Raw genomic sequence first — 21,257 nt, forward strand, 5'->3', positions numbered from 1 at the left:
GAGGAAAACTGAACTAAACAAAGTCAAACTTAATTCACCATAATTCATCATGATCACTATGAAGTCAATAAAAAGACAGTAAGGACGAACCTCTGAACTACACAGACAGAAAACACCTGCCTGAAGCCTGAAGTCACATCTGAAATGCATCAAACTGTCAAAACTTCTTTCTATCTAAACACTGTGGAGCCATTTGGTAACAACTATGGAAACAAAGCATGAAATAAATAATCTGGAGAACAAGAAACATTAAAGAGGGAAATCAGGAAGCTTGAAGTGGAAGAAATGAGTCTAAACATGTATTTACCATCAGGTTAGAGAGTCGATTCCATTATTTGAAAGAAACTGAGCTGATCAAAAGAATTTAGTGTTTAGTGTCATTTAGAGGATGGATCAGACTATTTTCAATATGAAAAATGTTTGTTGCTTCACATCTATGACACTCTGTGTCCTTGTTCTGTTTCATTTACTGAAATAAAGATTAAACATGATGATTAACTTTAATCTTTGTCGTTATTTGATAACCGCTAATAAATAAAACAATGTGTATATAAATATGATTACTTGTATATAAGTAAAAATTGACTTCAGGCAATTAGATTTCTGAATAAAACCATTAAGGTTGAATCTGCTTCCTGATTGAACACATTTCTCATCTCTGATCTACAGATACGATTTGTCTCCACATTAAACACACAAACAAGCTGCTCCCTAAAATAAACCTGACTGAAGAAACTAACCAGAGAGAAATGAACATGTTCTGAATATTATCATAGACATTACTTTATATACTTTCTCTGAATCACAACAATTAACCCTTTGAATTTGACATTTGAAAGAGGTTCTGGTTCATTGTGTTACTTTGACCAACACAATAAAAAAGTCTCAACAAAACTCCCAGAGACCCTCAGGCAGCAGACACACTCAGATTTTATATTTCATCAGAAATATCAGCATCCAAAGTTACACAATAGATGATGTGTTGCAGCTGTCAGTCATGTTTGATACGCAGTTTATCAGAAATAACGACAGGAAGTAGACGCCGCCCTGCACATCTGCTCCCAAACTAACATCAGCTCTGAGTAGGTCTATTATAGGACTTAATTAATCAGAGAGATGCTGTCATCACATCACATCATGTGTGTTATGGAGCTGATATTTAATATTGATCTGTGCTAATCATCAGGATGTTAGCACAGATATTATATATAAAAATAATAATAAACTTTATTTATAAAGCTCTTTTCAAAAAGTTATAAAACAATAAGAAACACCATGAAAATATGTTAACAATAAATAAATGTGTGTGTGTGTGTGTGTGTGTGTGAGTGTGTGTGTGTAATTAGACACTAATAAATGATCATAAAAGAAGCATAACCTCTTCCTAACATACAGTGAGCGAACTCTAGTGGACGCAGCGCGGAAAATTATCCAACGAGCGATGTCGCAGCGCTGAGTGTTGTTCCGGGCTTTATTCCTCCAGAAACTCCGGTTCTGCCCCCGGCTCTCTCCTCCAGAGCTCCCCGGAGCAGCGGCTCTGTTCCTCCGCTCCGTCCGGTCCTCCACACACACACTCAGCGCTGCGACATCGCTTCGTTCGCTCGCTCGCCATATGTTAGGAGGAGGTTATGCTTCTTTTATTGTCACTTATTAGTGTCTAATAATTACTCTCTCTCTCTCTCTCTCTCTCTCTCTCTCTCTCTCTCTCTCTCTCTCTCTCTCTCACACACACACACACACACACAGACACACACACACACACACACACACACACACACACACACACACACACACAAAGAGAGAGACTATAAAGAGAGACAATAAACTAAAGATCTTTATATACAGTTAATTGTCGAGACCGGATCCTTAAAAGTCGAGACGGGGGACTGAGAGTCGAGTCCGAGATCATGAACGTCTCGAGTAGCTACATTCCTGATGTATAATATAATATATATAATATCTGTACTAACATCCTGATGATTAGCACAGATCAATGTTAAATATCAGCCTCATAACACACGTGATGTGATGTGATGACAGCATCTCTCTGATTAATCAAGTCCTATAATAGACCTACTCAGAGCTGATGTTAGTTTGGGAGCAGATGTGCAGGGCGGCGTCTACTTCCTGCCGTTATTTCTGATAAACTGCGTATCAAACATGACCGACAGCGTTGCGACATCGCTCCTGGTTTAACTGGATCATGTTTCGCGCTGCGTCCGCTAGAGTTCGCTTGTTCGCTGTATGTTAGGAGAAGGTGTCAAACTGTCAAAACGTCTTTCTGTCGAAACACTGTGGAGCCATTTAGTAACTATCGAAACGAAGCATGAAATAAAGTAAAAGATAAAAACATGCAAACCTGGTCACATGATCTGTGGGTTACAGAATACGGTGTAACACCTGTTTTCTCCTAATTATGAGTCAGTATAAGTAGTTTTAAAATGAGGAAGTTATAATTACGAGACAAGAACTCAGTTTCCTTCTTTCGCGAAAGCAACGCGCTTCAATAACTTTATAATTCAGTTTGATCATCAGTCTAAATAGTTTTCTTACCGCTTCTGACACCAAACGTTACTTCAAACCAGATGAGAGGAAACACGAGAAGAAGAAGCTTCATAGTTATCGGCGTCTGAAGATTAAACATCATTTTAACATCGCTTGACGAAGCCTTTACTACTCGAGACAGAATAACAGTCTCACCCGAAAAATACTTTCGGTTTCGCAACAGCACTGACGTCATTACTTCTTTTTATACCATTCCCTACTTTATTTTACACATTTAATCTGTAACTGTAAGAAACAAAAAGAAACACAGAGCCAGGGCGACAGAAAGTAAAAGTTCTATAAACGGGGGAGGCACATCAAATATTTTTTAAGCATTGGGGAGGGACAGACAACTTTAATTTTGTATTTATTTTAAATACGTTTTTTCTTTTCAAAATACGTGTTTTACCGAGGAGGGTCAAGATTAAAAAAACAAACAAAACGTAGACTAGTCACACCCCAGCCATCTCCTCTGTCGGGTAGAGTAGCAGGAATGAACCCAAATACAGAGACTTCAGGCTCTTTATTAAATGTTCGTGCAAACAGGACAAGACTGACAGGAGCAGATCAAACTGAACAGAACAAACCAGAACGAAACAGAGGATCCAATAGAGACTGAACAAAAAACCAGGGCTAAAATACAAAATGAACTAATGAGCAAATGGGGATCAGGTGACTGGACACAAGGGCAGGCTGGGAGCTGATAGGCTGAGGGAAACACAGGGAGCAGGACTGATGAGGGTAATGCGGGGCAGGTGAGAGGAGGAGCACATGAACACAGGAGGAGTGAAGGAACACACAACAGAAAACACAATACTCTTAATACAACCCAGCATATCAATGAGCAGAATCCATATATATCAGATAATCCTTCAAAAAGTCCAACTCAAAATAAGCCCTCTCCCACACAGTCCAATATTCACAAAACAGAAAAAGTCTGAGGGCATCTGGAGGATAATGGCAACCAAGGAAGTGAAAGACAGACTAACAAGAGTCTCTAGAGTCAATAACAGAACCACAACACCCTCTCTGATAAATAACAAACAGTCTCTAACTTTGTCCAAATAAAACACTTCAGGCCTTCATATTTTTCTATTCTGCACAATTGTGAGATTTTGAAGAGTTCGTCTTTGATTATAAATCTGTGGTTCAAATTTAAACACAAATGTAGCCGCGAACCAAGAGACAAGAGGTGCTGAGAAAGGATGCTGCAGTTAATCACAGACATGATGCAAGTCTGAATCAGAGTCAGCTGGGTGAAGCACAGACAGGAGCCATGAACCAAACCTCCAGATAGTCTCAGGAAAAAAGACAGGAGGAGGAAGAAGAGGTGAAGAAGAGGGAAGTCCTGAGACGACAGACAGTCCAGAGCCGAGGAGCCTCAGTTCTACAAAAAAAAAGGGGACAAAGAGACAGAAAGACACACAGCTTGATGCTCATGTGTTCAACTGTTGGACTTTCTCAACTGTTGGAACTTTATCCAGATTATTGTCAGCAGGACAGACCTAGAATTTAATGAGTAAGTCCTGGTTACACTCACTATGTGGCCAAATGTATGTGGACACTCACACATCAGACCAATATATGATTATTATCTCATTCTGACACCTTCATCTGCTGCTATAACAGCCTCTTCTCTTCTGGTTTCAGTCTTTCCAGCAGATGTTGGAACCTGGCTGCAGGGATTTGCTCCCATTCAGCCACAAGAGCATCAGTGAGGTCAACACTGATGTTGGTGATAAGGTCGAGTTCACAATCAGTGTTTCAGTTCATCCCAAAGGTGTTGGACGGGGTTGAGGTCAGTACTCTGAGCAGGCCAGTCCACTTCTTAAGCACCAAACTGGAAAAACCTTTTTTTTATGGAGCTGGATTCATGCACAAAAAAAGAAGAAAAAAAGAAAAGAATGCCTGATGATCTGACTGAAATATTGTATTTACAGTCATGTGTGAAATTATTTTTCCTAAAAACAGGCAACATAAATAAACATGTTTTATTCATAATCATCGTCTCATTGAGTCTAAAAAGTCTCCTCATGTTGTCCTGAGCGCCAGAGATCCGATAAGAGAATAAAAGCTGGGCTGCCTCTGTGGTTTAGGGGTTAAGACGTTGAACATGAACCACAACAACACCAGTTCAAACCAGTGTTTCATCTCTTGTGCTTCTCTGCTCTTTGACACTTCTAGCCCTTTGAGTCTAGTTACTGCAGTATCTGCATTTATCTAACACCTGTTTCTCTGTCTCCACAGTTTACCTCCGCCTGACTTCCTCATCGGCTCATCACAATTCCCTGCTCTCTGGACACCACTCTGCCTGGCTCCCCTCAGCATCCCTTCTGTCCTGCTCGGTCCAGTTTTATGCCCAATTCTCATCCTCAGTCTCCCAGCTACCAACCCAGCAATAAACTATCTTTCAACTTTACTCTCTGCCTCCTGCCTCGGTGTTCTGCACTTGGGTTCATTAGCCTAGCCACAACAACATAGTTCATCCAGAGGTTTTCTTGTCCTCAAAAAGCTTTTATCAAAAACAGATGTTGCATGACAATAATCTTAAAATCCAGCCACAACAGTGTTAGTGACACTGTAGCACCAGGCTGGTGCTGAGCTCCACTAAAAGTCCAACAACAGCTGCAACGCAGTGTCTTAAACCCTCCCACTCTACTCACTAAACCTTCACTAGACTGAAGCTGGTTTGTGTCCAGTTCTGGTTAATGTTTTGCTTCAGAACTTGTAATAATTTCTTGTAATTTCAAATGTTTGTCCTGTAATAGTGCTTGTGTTGTTTAATAAACCTTTTCCACATATTAACATGTGCAATAATTCATTGTGAGCATAAATCTCAGTAGGAATCTTAAAATGTACGTGTTTAACATTAGGTGATGAAGGAAATACAAGATACAAGATTAGGCCTACTGTTTATATTTTACTTATTTATTTTATTTGTAAGGGACCATGTACAGTGTTAAACATAAATGTTACCATTTGATGTTCTGTACCAGAGTTAGTTTACAGCTAATATTCATGTGCAGCCTCTTCAGCAGATCACAATTAAAACATAACAGCACAATAACAAACAGTACGATGCAAAAAACAGACAGCACACACACACACACACACACACACACACAATGTCAACTAAAAGGACAAATGTATGCTTGACAAATTAAAAGCAAAATTATTTGTGTTCATGAGAAGAACATGAGATCAAATGTAGAGTCAGTGGTTACAGAGCTGAGAAGCTTTTAACAGGCTGTTTAATTTGGTTTTAAACGTGCTGATGGAGCTGCAGATCTTCAAACTTTAATATCTTAGAGCTTAGAGTCTTTCACAATATGTTTTATATAAAAGAAAAGACCAGAAACTGCCTCATGACTTTCATTCTTTCTCTTCAATACAAGGTTCAGCAAGAAGGAATTAAACATTTAAAAACTACAGTTAAAAAGTCACACACATCATGGTGTTTTCATTTTATTCCTTGTGATTATTATGAGTCTTCACAAGTTGAACAGTTGAAAAGAGTTGAATACTTTTTAAAAGGTGTTTTAGTTCTTCTGAAGGTCTAACAGTTGATCCCTAAAATCAGTTCCAATAGTAGTGAATAACTCAGATCTGTGCCATTCACAGCCAGAATATCAGATCGTCCTTCTCTCATTACTGAAGTGCTCTTGAGCAAGACTCTGAACCCCCAACAGCTCCAGAGACCAGCAGATCAGACTGTGTGAATGAGTGTTACTGAGAGACAGAACAGTGGCTCTCTAGTCTACCCTGAATAGTTAAAGGTTAATAAGAAAGTGTGAATGTGTTTAACATGAGCCATTATATTTCAGGTTTCACTGAATAGAGAAAGTTTCATTGTTAGACAGTAGAGGGCGCCACATTGTTGAGTATAGAGGTTAAAACAACATCACATGAGGAATTATCACATAACAGTCCATAATCAGAAGTCAGTTAACACAAGTAATTAATTTATAACCTTTTCTATGATAAATATTTAGATTTTTATCTCATCTGATCAACAAGAACACCTGTAGGAAGCAGTGTGGTTTAGAGTCCTCTCTGCAAAACAACAACCTATTATCACTGCTGTCTCATTTATTATATATAAGCACAATGATTTAATGTGCAGGAATTAGTGACTATCAGCCACAATCCAGACAAAAACCTGAGGAGCAGATCTACATTTATTTGTCCTCTGATCTGTGAGACAAAGCAACATTTACTCACATCTGACAGGCTGCATATTCAGTGTTTATAATCTTCACCCTCTAGATTCAGTTGACTGGAGGATGCAAAGACAACAGTATTCAGTAGTGCAATATATAAACTAATCAAACAATAAATACTCATAAATAGCATATTAAGAACAATAAATACATGGAAATAAATAATTCATGAGAACAAATTATCTGTGTTAGAATATATTAAAGTCATAAACTACAAAATCATAGCCTACTAGTTTTAAGTGAGGTTAAAAATATGTCTGAGTAGTAAGAGAAAACTAAAATCAAATATGTAATAAAATGGAAAACTTGAGCCTCGGGGCATTGCTCACCAGTTTCTTTAGTTGTTCAAAGCTGTGTTGCTGCTGCTTCCTGCTGTCACACAACATCTCCCTCCAAAAGCTTTCTGAGTGGTGAACTCACATCAGGCAGGTTTGGGATGAACTATGAGAGGTACCGCACCATGCCGAAGAACCTCATCAGTGCAGCTTTGTCATGTGGTCGTGGCATGTCCATTACTGCTTTGACCTTTTCTTGGTCTGGTTTCAGGACCTCTGAACTCAGAATGTGTCCAATATATTTAATCTCTGTTATTCCAATCTTGTGTTTGTCTTTGTTCAACTGGAGATTGATGTTCCTTATTCAGTCAAGAAGCTGTCTCTGCCTTTTGTCTCGTTGTTCCTTATCTGCACCCACATCAGAATGTCCATCAATGACATTCACAACTCCTCCCAAGTCCTCCAGTCTCTGAGCAATGCATTTCTGGAAAACCTCCAGAGCTGATGAGACACCAAAGTGCAGCTGTTTGCATCAGTGCAGCTTTGTCACTGAAAGGCGGTGCCCTACTGAATGGTGTGTTAAAGGTACATAGCTTAGAACTGTCCTCATCTAGTTGTATTTGCCAGAATGGTTTGTGTCCAATACAGAAACGAACTTTGCATTTGGTATCTCTGCCACAACCTCCTCTACTGTCTGCAGGTGATAATGTTCCCTCTTTGTGGCTTTGTTGATGTCTTGGGGATTAATGCAGATTCTTGTTTTTTGTTTGGCTTTTGGACACTGACCAAGCTGTTAACCCAGTCAATGGGTTCTGTTTGTTTTTCAACCAAGTTTCTCCATCCTTTACAGTTCACTTATGATTTTATCTTTCGGTGCTAAACACACTTTTCTGGGTGGGTAAATAACTGGAGCTCCTGCTGGATCAATCTGAATGTGATTCTGTCCAGGTCCACACCTCAACCCTGTGAACACATCTCTGTATTCCGTCAGGATGTCTGTTTCCTCTTCCCTGCCCAACTTGTAGAGTCTTCCTATTAGTCCCATTTGTGTGCAGGAATCTCCTCCTAAGATAGCAGGGAAGTTTGTTTCTATTATCTAGAATTTCAACTCATGCACTTCAGTATTGTACTCACATCTCAGCTTTGCCATGCCCAATGGCACCACCTTGTGGCGGGAATACGTCACCAACTTGGAGCTGGACTCCAGTAATGGTGCATCTATTTCAGCCTCTTTTCAAAAGGTTGTAAGACGAATCACGTTGCAATCATTGATTGTATAAAAGATGGACGTCATGACAGTTCCCCAAAACATCTCGACCACCCCCTGGTGGCTGGCTGCAGTATAGGTCATAAGTCCTGCCCCCTCCATGTTAGTGGATGGGGCATGAGCCAAACTAAAAAATCAAAGTACACATCACATACATTTTTCCCAAAAATGGTTTCTGTCATTTACATCATTGTTACATAATGATTGACAGCTGTGACGGCCGCTGTTAAACCTCCATCAGGCAGCAGGATGGTTGAGGGGGCGTGTCAAGCTTAAATTAATGTCCCAATGCAAACATTAAATTAGCCTATTAATTTAAATATTGAACCATCAAACACTTCTATTCAAATCACCAACATTCTCCAAGAGAAACATTTCATTTGTACTAGTCAGGGCTGAGTTGTAGGCTGTAATCATTAGACGAGTGTTTGTTCACCGGTGGTGGATTCACCAGGCTTTGGATGACTGACTCAGTGAGTGATTCATAGTAAAAAGAATCAAACCTAGCATCTCTGATGTTTACTGAATGATTATCCTACCTCATTATTGCATGTCATTCAGCAGGTAATTAACTTAACAGCACCTCCACAGGTTAAACTCTAGTTACTTCTTATCACAACAGGTACATAACATAACGTGTTTTATCTGACCAGAACAGATCTGTGTCAATAACAGTAGTTTAGCTTCAACCATAAATGAATCAGGCCACTGTTTATTGATTGTGGATTACTAATAAGAAATATGACATCTGCCCTCAGATACAACTATAAAACTGTTTTATACGAACAAAAACATGCAAAAACATGTTTTCACCATGTCTGTACAGCGTCATCCCCCGAAAAACAGTGCTGAAAAAATCTGGCCCATGGTTAATGGTTAATAACTTAATTGGTGACATCTGTTGTATATTAACTACTATGACTCTCGAATTCTGCAGAAGAACAGAACAAATTATACATGAAAATACTGATCAGTGCTCACACTTAATATGTTTTTTCAATATGTTTTCTTCAGCATAACAGGATCATTTCTACAAATTAACTCCATTTGACAGAGAACGAAAGTGATTTAGCAGTAAAATGGGGTATTTCTTGTCAGCTGCATGTTTTGGCTTTGTAGAACAAGTTCATCCATGGTATAAATGTCTTTACCTGCTCACTTTTACTTTTTTATGCTGTATATAAGAAGGTTGAACAAAACTTATTATTAAATGTAGGAGTAAAAACAAATCTTCTGTGATTAGACTTCTTGGCAAAGTTAGTCTTGTAAAGGTCAAAGTACGTGTCACTGCAGTCACATGATGACGTTTCAGAGGACAAAACAAATAAATCCTCACTTTCCTTTTTGGAAATTTAGAGTCAACTGAATATTGGCACTGATTATCAGCTATGAACAGTTTAAATAAAAAACAGAGATTATTTGCCTTCAAATCCCCAAAACAAGGCACATTTCTTTGTATAACACCTTTAAACAAGGCAATTCAAAGTGCTTTACATAAAACATCTGCAGTCATATTGGTGATTGATATTGATTGATATTGTTTTAAGACAAGAAATGTAAGAAATTTGTGAACCTCTGCTTTAAGTAAAGTGTAATAAGTTGGAGGGGAAAGTGTCCTGTTGATCAGAGAAAAGACATCCAGCAACTTGCCGCCAAAAGCAGGTAAGACCACAAAACTGCAGGATCCGTTCACACAGAGAGAAAAGACACCTGACTTCACGTTTAAGGGGTTAAGATGCCGACCTTAAACCACAGACAACACGGATTCTATCACTAATCACTATCTAATAAATGCATAAAATGTCTGTGTTAAAGTTTTCTACACTGTCAGGAATAAAAAAAAAAATCAACCAACACAATAAATTTTCAGCTATATTCCTCATTTATCAGGCTGGTCAACTGTCTGTTAGTTAGAAGCAGTTTTAAATACTTTGTATCTGCTTCATAGTTTCATTCAGAGTGTTTTTATCCTCAAAGTCTTCATCAAAATCAGATGTTGTGTGTAAAAATCCAGCCAATACAGTATCATCACTTTTCTTTCTCTTATCAGACAGAAACATTCAAAACAGTCACAACATACAGTTCCATATTTTTCATGTTTTATTCAAACGTTTGAATAAAAATGATGAAGTACTGCTGGAAATTACATGATAACCTGCAAGTGCATCATCATTTAACATGAACATAGATGAACTTTCAGCACAATTCAAATATCACAGTCAACAGTTTATAGTTCAGTATGAAACTGTACCTGACTGATTCTGACTGAGAACATCAAAAAATATAAAGAACACATGATTGTTTAAAATAAAAAGTCACATTTTATTTAATTTTAGCTACAAAATATCACATTTATTCAAAGCATAACAGCAGGCTTTAGCTCAGTGAAATCTTACATTTTTCTTCATGCCCAAGTCAGTGAGGGTCTTTAAGAACAACAAGCAGTATGATAATATTTGCTAAATCAACTGCATTTATATAGTAATTTTACCAAAATGTTCCTCTCAGTCACACATCAACACTCACAAACACACTGATGGCAGTGAGCTACCATGCAGGCTGCTGGTCTAAACATCAGCAGTAATTTGGGGTTCAGTGTTTTGCTCAAAGACACTTTGACATGATGACAGGAGCAGCAGGGATCAAAGAGGAGAAAGAAAAAGAGAAAGAAAATCCCACAAGTTCTCCAGTAAATATTCATATGAACTGTATTGTGTCCATCTGACTGATATGTTTGAATTAAAACACATGTAAGACATAATTATCTTGTTATAATGTGTTATTGTTTGTTTGTTGTTTGTGTGTTCCCTTATTGTGTTATAATAAAATATAAAATAAAGTATTACTTAGATGATTAAATGTATTGAAATGTAAAATTCAAGCCCTCCATTTAAAATGTATGAACTGATTTAATAGATCTGATGATATTCAAAACTCTGTATGAATGAACAACTGAAAATAGACTCATGTATTTACTATATTTATTTTTAATTTAATAAGTAACAGATGAATGTAGACTCAGTGGATTTTTTATGGATGCCAACAGAAAGATAAAAACAAATGTTAAAACAATAAACATGAGATATTTATAAAGAATCTGTTCATCATGATTATATTGATACAATATTTTATTCAAACTTACCTTTCTTTGTATACAGTGTGATGTAACCCTTTTTTACAAGTACAGGTAGAAGAATAATACCAAGAGCAATGACAACACAAAGAATTACAACAGTAACAATCCATCCAGTGCAGGAACCTGAAACAGATAAAAAGAAGTTAATGTAAGACTCAGAATGTAACTGTAAATCATGAACAGACATCATAACCTACACAAAGACAACAACTAAAGGTGTGCATGCTCCTAAAATCTAAAATGATTGACAGATTAAAGCAGCAGTGAGATGACTCTCAGCAGACACAGTGATATTAGCATCGATCTTATGAGCAGTTTCCTCCTGCTGGGCTACACAGCTCAGAGGTTGGTTTTGGTCCCAGTAGTGAGGAGGGTCATGTTGTTGTAGCATCCTCCTGTTTCTGAGACGTGTTGATCCTCAGTAGGAAGGATGTTTCAATCACTGTCCTGTCGCTCCACTTTAGGCTTTTTACAGGTGACTTTTGCTACACTCCTGCCGTACCTGAGATCTGCACATGTGTGTGGAAATCTGTCCATAGTCCAGGTTTTCTACATCCTGAGCTGAGGATCACAAGTACAAGTCTATGATGGACTCTGGATTAACATCTTCACTTTATGATAGTTGTTGTCATCACTAGTATTGATAAACTTTGGTAAAACAAGATATTATCCAACCAGCTGAACATGCAGCTTAGAGGTTTATGTTTCACTGAGACATTAAGTAGCACTAGCTAGCTAACATAGACTTACACTGCTGCAGCTAAACTGCAACAACTACTGTCCAGTAATGTCAAGATTTAAATCAACAGATGCTTCTGCCTGGTGGTGAGTCGACTCTACAGCTACTGAAGCACAATGACAGCAGAGTGATACAGTCTGGTATTATGCAGCAGGAGTCTGTTGAAGCTAAATACACTTTAACTCATTAAGAAAAAGTCATTTACATTCAGTTTATGACTAAATACCTTCAGATTCTTTTTCACATGTTCATATCTGATAAATATTTAGATTTCTGGACACATTCACATATTTTAGTTCACATGTATACTGAGATACAGTTTTACTCTCCACACACATTTGCTAATAATACAGACCCATAAAATTCTCTTTTTAACCAACAAAAACCTCACAGCAGCATTTTGTGGTTCTCTGCTGCAGCCTCATGCTTACACAACATCTATTATTGGTTGAATTAGAAACATGATAATAAATAAGTTGTGCTTGTAATCAACCAACAGTCAGTTGTAATGAATGAAGAAAGTGTTTTGAAGCTACATTTCTACAAACATGTTTGTCATGTCTAGTATTCTCACTGCAGCACAATGACTGAAGAGAATATTTATTCATTTCAAGTTGACATTTTACAATAATCACTGCAGTTCCAAAGCCTATATGTGTCTTCATGGTATCATATTATTACCAGGATCTATCATTGGATATATTTAGAGTTTGCTTCTAGTTTTTAGTTTGACTTCAGTTTCTAGTTAAAGGAAACATATTTTGCTCTTTGTGGTTTTCTGTTATTTATATACTGTTATCATGTTGGATGTTAAACATGGTCAAAGTTCCTAAACATCTGTTGCAGCGTCCAATCAGAATCAACCATCAACAATGTAAACATGGAAGTTATTGCAGCATCACGATCTGTAACACAACTTATGAAAATAAGATTCAAGCAGCCAAATGATAAACTGATGATAAACTAAACTGCTGATTCTTTGTAAAAGGTTCAGCAGATATTACATGATTTTATTATTATTATTATTATTATTATTATTATTATGAAGGAATGTTTTAGTTTAGAATAGTTTTAGTGAGAGTGAAATATCAGATGATGCTACATATAAATATTTGTTATCGAATATTAAACATGTTTGTCAAAGGTACATAAACCTCTTATATTATCAGCTCTTCATTGTGTCAGAGAGAAATATTTGATCGTGCTGCTGAACGGAAAATTGACCATCAAATTTATTGTAATTCTTATGAGTGAGGAGTGTTTTTATTTATATAAGAGCAGCATTTTATGTGAGTGACGGTAGATTAAATATTATAAACAATATTATAAAACACAGCCTGCATTGAATCAACATCTTTCTTAAAACAGTTACAATAAAAACCTGAATATTAAAACCTTCATGAAAGTGGAATTCATTACAAAACTCATCAGACTTCATTAGTTTTAGTGAGGTGAACTTAATAAAGTGATTGAGTTTATATAAGTTGGTTTTCATTGTGATGGACAGTTTAGATTGATGCATTTATCTGTGTCAAAGTATCAAGAGACACACTGTCAGAAGCAACTGTTGAGTTGGAGCAGAGGATGTAAATGACATGTTCAACACAACACACAAACAGACGGAGACTGAATATGACTTTGTATGGTGTGTTTTTTAATCCTCACAGCACCACTAAGGGAGGTTTCTTTCTGGAGCAGCTTTGGGTTGCAGCCGACACAGATAAGAGCCACAGTGAGGTTCAACCTGTAGGAAGACGTTCTGGGATCAACTGAAAGAGGTTTTATTTCTGATAATCAAGACCGCTGGTGAGTCTGTGTCTGTTGGGAAAAGGGAGGTTCTGTTTGCTTAAAGCTTCAGAGACCGAGGTGCTGATTTACAGATTGTGTTCACATGTTTTCACTTATTAAGTCTCAAATTATCACCACTGAAGTACACATTCTATGTATTGTACTTTCACTTTATTTGATCTCATTTTTATTAATATTATCAAGCAGCTTTTATTTTCCATTGAAATATAGTTTAACACTATAGTTTAGAGAATCACATCAATTTCCAGCATTTTTAGTCAGCAAGTTAAAATCTGTGATGTTGAGTGATTCATGTTATCGCTCATCATAGTTTAACAAGTGGAGTTCACCCACTATAACTCCAGTTTAACCAGTGTCAGGTCTAATAATGAGTTGGGTCAAGTGTTTTCTGTCTGTTTAGAACGGTGGTTCCCAAACTTTTTTAAGGAAAAGCAAATGTTATGGAACCCCGAGCAGTCAAACCCTCAGTATAATATGCATATATATATACACACATGCTTATCAGTTTTAACAATTTTAGATTGAATTAAAGCTGCAACCAGCGTTGAACGGGCCCTCGCGCCTCCGTGCATGTCGGGCTGCGGTGCAATCGAAGGGCTTCTGTCACGGGCATGTAGATGTCTTCAGACCCGGACTGTTTTCAGACAGTGCAAGAAGGAGATAAACATCACCTCCTTTGTCCACTATTTTGCCTGCTGCTGGCACTGCGTCACTGAAATTTCGTAGGGGGCGCTATTCAGCCAGTTTCTATCACTGATGGAATATTGTCATGTATACGTGTTCAGCTCAAGTTTTGGGCCCATTCACTTGAATTTCAATTAGTAAATTGAAAACTCTTGATGAGTTTGTGTGTAAAACAAATTAATTTCCTAATTTTCATCAAGTCTATTTTTAGAAAAGTAAAGACTTTTAACCCACATGACCTGGTGAAAGTTTGATTGACATGTGTACTGTCAGATGTGTAGAGACAATAAGTAACTGCAGCTGGACACAGAAAAATACTCATATATTTGAATGGAGAGTGTGAGCAAACCGCTAGGTGCTCTGGCCCTAATAAAGGAAAAACTGCAGTACAGAGCTACAAATTTTAGTTTATATGGTATTTTTCTACAGCACTTTATCACTAAACTATCACGCTCACTCAAATATAAGACTTATAATTATTGTAAAATAAATGATAATAACACCAAACTTCATACAAAGTTTGTATATAATCTACTGTGTGTATATAGGCCTTTCTGCTGTATCCTACAAAAATGAGCTGCACTCAACCCCCACACCAGTGGCAGCTGGTGACTCAAAAAACTGGGGAGGACAGGAGGAAAACCAACATGGAATCTTACAACAAACCACATCAAACTATATCATCGTCCCACCTGATGAAATCGGAGGGGTGGAACATGAAATAAACAATTAACACTACTGAATATAATCATTGTAATATTAGATAACATGTATTTCTTTCATTTTCCTCTAAATTAAAATGAGCTTGTATTTAAGATGTACAAGGACAAACAAAACAAAACAAAAACAAAAGGTTGCAGGCATTTTAAAGGGTCATGTGAGCTGCTGAGCTGCAGGTTTGACTCCACTGATCAGCCGTTTGTCTTCATGTTTACCAGCGACGAAACCGTCTCAAACTGTTCCGTCACGTGTTTTCTGACTGCTGAGCTCCTGAAAAACTCAGAGAAAGTGTGTTGTGTTACTTTGACAATTAACAACCATGAGTTGTCACCTACAGAGTTACAGAGTTTTTAATATGGTAATTTTAATATTTATTGCTTTTTTATTCCGTTTTTATATATTTAAATATGTAACATAAAACTATTTTTAAATTGATTAAATACTCACAGTAAATGCACAATGATATGATTACTCTTGTGGTGTCCATGTTGGGAACCACTGGTTTAGAGACTAGGTGTATTGTGTGTGTGTTTGTTTGTGCATTTTGTTATGTGTGTGTGTCCCAACCTCCACTCAGGTCCCTCAGCAGTGTATTTGCATTGTTTGTATGCTGGTGTGTGTGTGTGTGTGTGTGTGTGTGTGTGTGGTGCTTTGTTGAGATGTGGTTTCATATGTGTGAGATGTCATTGTTGTGTATATCTCAGGTCTGAACTTTGACTTACAGCTGAAGCTACAGCTCAACAACTTCTGGTGGTTTAACTCATAATCAGGATTAATTGCAGTAACTTTGGTCGTTCTAGATGTTGAACTACTTTCAACTGAAGACATTTTCACACTGACAGCTGAGTAACTGAGACTTGTTTCTGGAAACATGTCACCACAAATGATACTCCAAATGACACTGAATACTGTGGAGTTGTGAGGTGGATATCTCTCTCTGCATGGCTTGATACCACTGTGGGTAAGAGAGAGAGTGTTTTTGAGTGTGTGATTTGGTCAAACTGTCCCTTTAACTTCTGTTCGTCAGTACAGACTGATCTCGTTTAAAATTAGTTGAAAATTATTTATAGAATCATTATGTTACAACACATGAATCTACATACAGTGTGTATAAATATTTGGATAAATCAATGCTAACTCTCTCTCTCTCTCTCTCTCCAGTCTCCCCTGCACCCTATACCTGCCTCGCCCACCAGTCCACAGTCCATCCTGGATGGCAGTAACTCCACCTTGTCAGGCAGCGCCAGCTCTGGAGTCTCCTCCCTCAGTGAGAGCAACTTTGGTGGCCCCGCCTCCTCCTCTGACCCCCCAGCCAGCCGCACAGACACCCTAGAGTCCGTCCCCAGCAGCCAGGCCTGGACCACTGACCAGGAAGACCTCGACTCGCCTTACCAGCCTGTCAGGTACAGCGTCTCTGAGCCTGAAGTCCTGGACGGAGTCAAACCCCCACCCTGCCGCAGCCACTCCGCTCCAGGAGGCGTCACCCCAGCCCAGGCCGGGGGCCAAATCCAGCCCCAGGCTCCGGGTTTGGCCTCCACCGGAGCTCCAGCACAACCACAGCAGCAGGATGGCCTGCCGCACCCCCAACACATCTACTATCACCACCACTTCCACCCACACTACATCCCACACCACCCGCCTCTTTACCACCTCCATGAGCCTCCTCCAGCCCTGCCCCCCAAACCTTACCTCAGAGAGGGGTGTATCCCTGAAGAGGACCTGAACACCCAGTCTGCACCACCACAGCCGTCTGCACCCCGGCCCATGCCACGCAAGATCTCCCAGCCCATAATCGCAGCAACTAAGGAGGAGCAAGCTAAGGTGGCGTGGGGACACGGCGTCAGTGAGGAGTGAAGTGTCGGCTGATAACTTGGAGGATTTAAATAAACAGAATATAAACTCTTTCCAGAAGAGAGCGAGAGGAGAAAGAAGTGAGAAGTGATGTTGAGAGAAACCCTCCAGGTGTCCTGGTCCAGTGACCAAACTAAACTAATCACTGAAGGTAAAAATCTGAAGGTCCTAAGTGAGCAGGAGAGATGAAGGTTAAAGTATTCTGCTCTCTCACATCCCATCTTCAGCAAACCAACTCTGTGTCCTCACACCTGGAAATGTTTTCCTTTAACCAAACAACCGTTCTGATGTCATTACATCCTGGTACGAGCACATCAAGCTTCATTTGCTTTGTTACATTAAGAAATATGTTTTAATCAAGTAATTTAATTCTGACACACGTGTGCTTTATTGATTTTATTGTCACTGATAACATTAATCAGACATTATGATTCAGAAAGGTTAAAGATCTTTAATTAAAAGGTAAATAGAGCTTATATCCTGTTGATACCTTGTTCTGAAGATGTTAAAACAAGCAGCACTTTAATGAAGCAACAAAGCACCAAAACATATAAGAATTATAATCTTCACATATTTGTTTAGAAATGCAGAAACGTTGAGGCTCGGGATTATTTAGATGCTGCGTACAAATAAAGTGATGATCAAACTGAGACAAAAAGAGGAAAAAGTGAAGAATAATAATAATGAAGACGTCAGTATCACTCACACGCACAAGTTAGTTCTTCCAGCTGAGCAACAACCAGCCAAATAACATATAGAAGCTGTAAATGCTTCTGCTTCATTCCTCACATCTTCACTTTATTCACGGGATAAACAGAAAGTGTTTTTTATGCAAACAGATCGACAGTGTGACGACTGAAAGAAGCCATTTCAATCTCACTTTCCCCCGAAGTATTAACAATAAACAACGGACATGACGGAGCCGAAAAGTATTTATATTTTCCAACAAAAGAATCAAAGTATGTAGATGAATGTAATACAGTATATAGAAATATATAAATATAATTTATATTTAATCCTTATACTTTTGATCGAAGGTGAAACCAGTGTAGAAATATGCAAGATAAATGGCCTCCGGAGCCATCAGTAGCTGCTTGATGAAACATGATGTGCACTTGTTTAAAGGGACGACGTGAAGACGCCTCACACACAAACACTGGCAGGTTTTGATGTCGTAGCTTCCTGAAAATGTTGTATTCCAACATTTCAGGGGTCAAGAAATAATTGAATTGAAGGTTGTGAAGTTGAAGAGGATTTGTTAACCTGTGAGGGTTTTATTTTAGCTGATGATGCGTTCAAGGGAAGAAAGACAAACCTGTAAATGTGTGCGAGGCATCAGATGGATTTATAGAGAATAATTAACTATAATAAATATACACTTTTTGCCATTTTTTTATGAAAGTAATGAACTGTAATGACTGTATTTTTTTTAATCAGGGTACTGTTTTGTATGCATGTTCATTTATTGAAAGGTACGGCTTAAATAGAGACTGTGAGAGATCCACAAAGGTAAATTACTGGAACACTGGAGGAGTTCTGTGCACTGATGTCTGTTTATAGTTTTAAGAAGCAGAACCACTTAAATCACCAAGAACATTAAATCTACAAGATTTCATCTGGGTGATACTGGTGTAAAAGTACTGTGAAGGACTATACTCTTGTGTTTTTTTGTTTTAAAAATGTCAAACTTTTTATTTTTAGCCACCAGCTTAGAGTGTGTTGATGCTGTCGCCCTGAGCCACCAACCCCTCCTCTCTGTTTTTTGGTTGAGATGAAGAAAACGTAAGTGAGAACAGCTGTTAGCTCACCAGATTTAGCTGGTTAACCACCACACCTTGCTTCTGTCACAATGCTCAGTGTATTCTGCCTGATTCTGGATCATATTCTCACTATAACAAGAGAAGACGCTGTACATTATGAGCTGTAACTTTGTATGAAAAGCATTTGAGTCCAGTCAGATTTATGTGTGTAGATCTTAATCACAAAGTCTCAAACATACAAGAAACTCAAAATCATACATTTGTTTCTAACTAGATGTTTTTATCTGCTTTGTTTTTGCTCAGTGCCACAAACACACCGTCCTGCTGCTGTAAATACTCACTAGAGCACCAAATGTGTATTAATCCGCCGCTGAAAATAGTCCTCAACACACTACTTAATTCTGTTTGAGCAACATTTGCTAGAAACTGTTTTAGGAAATTATGAAGCCTTTTTGAAAAATTAAACTACATATTTGTGACTAATTTTTAAAGATCTGCAGCTGGAACAAATGTGCTTGGAGCTGAGAGCCAAAGAGAGAGTAGAGAAGTCAGAAAGTATCAAGAGACAAACACACACCAACAACACATCGTCTGTTTTGGTTTTTGGAATAACACTCGTCTCATCCTTTAAATGTGTTGGTGAATATGAACATGAATATTTTATTTCCTGCTTCAGATGCTGGCTGTGTGGATTGACAGGTCATTAGATTAATGAGCTGTGCAGGAGAGACGTTTGTTCACAGCAGATATTTTAATGTGTCATACTGTAGCAGGAAAAGCACAGGTGTGATTTATGACATTAACGACGGCTGCATTCCATTCAGGTGTGTCAGTTTCTGGGTCCTAATGCATGTTGACTCAATGGGATGTTATTAGTTCCAGCTGGGACAAGTCCACATGTGCTGTGGAAAAGGTGTATTAAACAACACAAGTTGTGAAGGAAACATCAACCAGAACTGGACACAAACCAGCTTCAGTTCAGTGAAGGTTTAGTGAGTAGAGTGGGAGGGTTTAGGACGCTGCCTTGTGGCTGTCGTTGGATTTCTAGTGTTTCCAAATTAACTTTCAATTGACAATAAAACATTTGTTTTCAGTATTTTACTGTTGCAGCAGCAGCTTCGTTCAGACATGTAAAGTGTTGAACTGATTTGGTGCAGGAGATGTTTGGTCAGTGTTTGGTTGAAGTTGGTGAAATTTCAAACATACAGTTTATGGCTGTAGGTTTCCCAGTGTTCACTTTAACTTTATGTTGCCATAGCAACCTCAGCCACATGGGTTTGTTGGTGTGTGAGGCTTTGACAACATTAGTTCTGTGGCCGTTCTTCATACAGTGTTCTGGGAGATGAAATTCTGAGTTAAAGTAGTAAATCCTGTTTACTTCTTTATGTGCTTGAAATGACTTTTTCACAAAGCAAATTCATTTGTATCTCTGACGTGCATACTGTGATTTAAATATTTTTTTCTTTAACTCATATATGAAAGGAATCTGAATCTTGTATTTAAACTGAGTTTCTGGCAGGTTTGATTCAGAATATTTACTGATGGATGAGTTTGTTGTACTTATGTTGCTGAATCAGGACAGTTCATCAGACGGTTCATCTTCACCTTGTTTCCTTCTTTCTTTACCCATTTTTAATGCCTGTGAATCCAGAACTGTATATCTACTGTATCTGTCTCCATAAACCTACAGTCCTAATACAGTGAGGATCACTGATGACTCGGTCAGACCTGATCCTGCCCATCAAAACATTAAGAGCACCAACTGTTTGACATTCATCCACTTATTATCTATTATTTATCTATCTATATATTTGACAGCAGCACAACACAGAACATAAAACAGATTTCAAAATATATAACACAGACTTCTAAAGAATTTGACAAAATGTAAATTCATAAAGCACATGAGATGAAATATAATTAAATAAGATGAATTAAAGTAGCAGCAATACATAGAAACAGAAATAAACTCTGCTGAAACACCTGCAGTCTATCAACCAAACTCTCTCAATTACTGATATAGAAAAAACCATAAAATCATAATTGATCTCACTCTGAACATGACTGTTGTGAATACTCTGGTGTCAGTGTGAGAGTTTAGGATGTAAAGCCTTGCTTGTATTTTTCATAATGTCCATTTTAAAGTATTCAACTTCTATTTGTTCCCGCCGGGCTTCTTAGTGTTTGAGTTATTTAATAAAGAATCAAACAGTATTCAAGCCTGAGAGCGAGGAAATGTTATAAGTGTTGGT

The 21,257-nt window shown here is 38.1% G+C and overlaps 1 protein-coding gene and 1 long non-coding RNA gene across 3 annotated transcripts in view; one reads left to right on the top strand and one right to left on the bottom strand.

Moving 5' to 3' along the window:
• Positions 1 to 21,257, bottom strand: part of LOC122981168 (hemicentin-1-like) — a 738,767-nt gene that overhangs the window by 514,528 nt on the left and 202,982 nt on the right. The gene's annotated exons all lie outside the window — the stretch shown is intronic.
• LOC122981178 lies at positions 3,936 to 4,963 on the top strand. Of its 2 annotated transcripts, none has more exons than XR_006403176.1 (3): positions 3,936 to 4,063; positions 4,195 to 4,342; positions 4,792 to 4,963. It is a non-coding gene; the product is annotated as an uncharacterized LOC122981178 (long non-coding RNA). The 2 variants fall into 2 exon arrangements; XR_006403175.1 differs by lacking the exon at positions 3,936 to 4,063 and adding an exon at positions 4,080 to 4,097.

The sequence above is a fragment of the Thunnus albacares genome, chromosome 4, assembly GCF_914725855.1.
Source record: "Thunnus albacares chromosome 4, fThuAlb1.1, whole genome shotgun sequence".
Classification (NCBI taxonomy): Eukaryota; Metazoa; Chordata; class Actinopteri; order Scombriformes; family Scombridae; genus Thunnus; species Thunnus albacares.